The 846-nt window shown below is 31.2% G+C and overlaps 1 pseudogene; it reads left to right on the forward strand.

Moving 5' to 3' along the window:
* LOC101566962 overlaps positions 1-846 on the forward strand; it is a 4,701-nt pseudogene that overhangs the window by 1,292 nt on the left and 2,563 nt on the right.

Consider the following 846-nt stretch of genomic DNA (forward strand, 5'->3'; position numbering starts at 1 on the left):
AATGCAAAGGAAGAGGAAAAGGCAGAAAAGCAAAGAAGATGGGCAAATTAAAGGAAAGGGTTGAAAACAATGTTAGCAGAGTGCCCTCAGGGTTGAAGACCTAGCCAAGGCTAGGAAGAATGTACCAAAAACACAGGACCAGCGGGCTCACGGCCACTTTTACCTAGTCTACACAGGGCTATGCCAACCTGGAGAAGGAATTTAGAGAAAACCAGGAGATAATGGAATTGCTATTCGTTTGGTGGGAGTATTAGCATATTCACTAATACCAGGAGCATATGACTAACCATAATCTGTTAAATAACATTAGCCTAGTAGGATTGTTTATTGTGCTGTGTGTAAACTGAGAGTTTTTGTAAGTTTCATGCCACGTTATCATGAAAGGCTCTTGTTTCTACTAAGAGGGTATTTAAGGCATATGTTGGCTTATTATTGATATAAAATTTATTTATATAAATTTATGTTACAAACATTTATTTAAACACCCAAGGCATTTCAAAGATACTTTGTTTTTGTCAAGGCATAGCAAAATACATTGAAGCAGTCATACAGAGGCATTTTTTAAAATCAAAATTTTGTAACTTTTGTGATTTTGAAGTCAGCTTAAGTAAATGTCTTTTTTTAGAGTTACAAAGTAACAGTACTTTTTCTAAATTTAACAGATTGATAATTTGTCAATTGTTACATTTTTGGGTACTATTTTGTATTTGAAACATGATTGTTTTAAATATAGAATATTTATTTTAAAAACATACTTCATGCATCCTATTAAAATAATGTTGGTAAAAGTATAAAAACAGATAGTTGCGTATCTTTATTTTTATTTATTTATTTATTTATTTATTT

This window comes from Octodon degus, unplaced genomic scaffold (assembly GCF_000260255.1).
Source record: "Octodon degus isolate 3935 unplaced genomic scaffold, OctDeg1.0 scaffold00053, whole genome shotgun sequence".
In the NCBI taxonomy this organism is placed as follows: Eukaryota; Metazoa; Chordata; class Mammalia; order Rodentia; family Octodontidae; genus Octodon; species Octodon degus.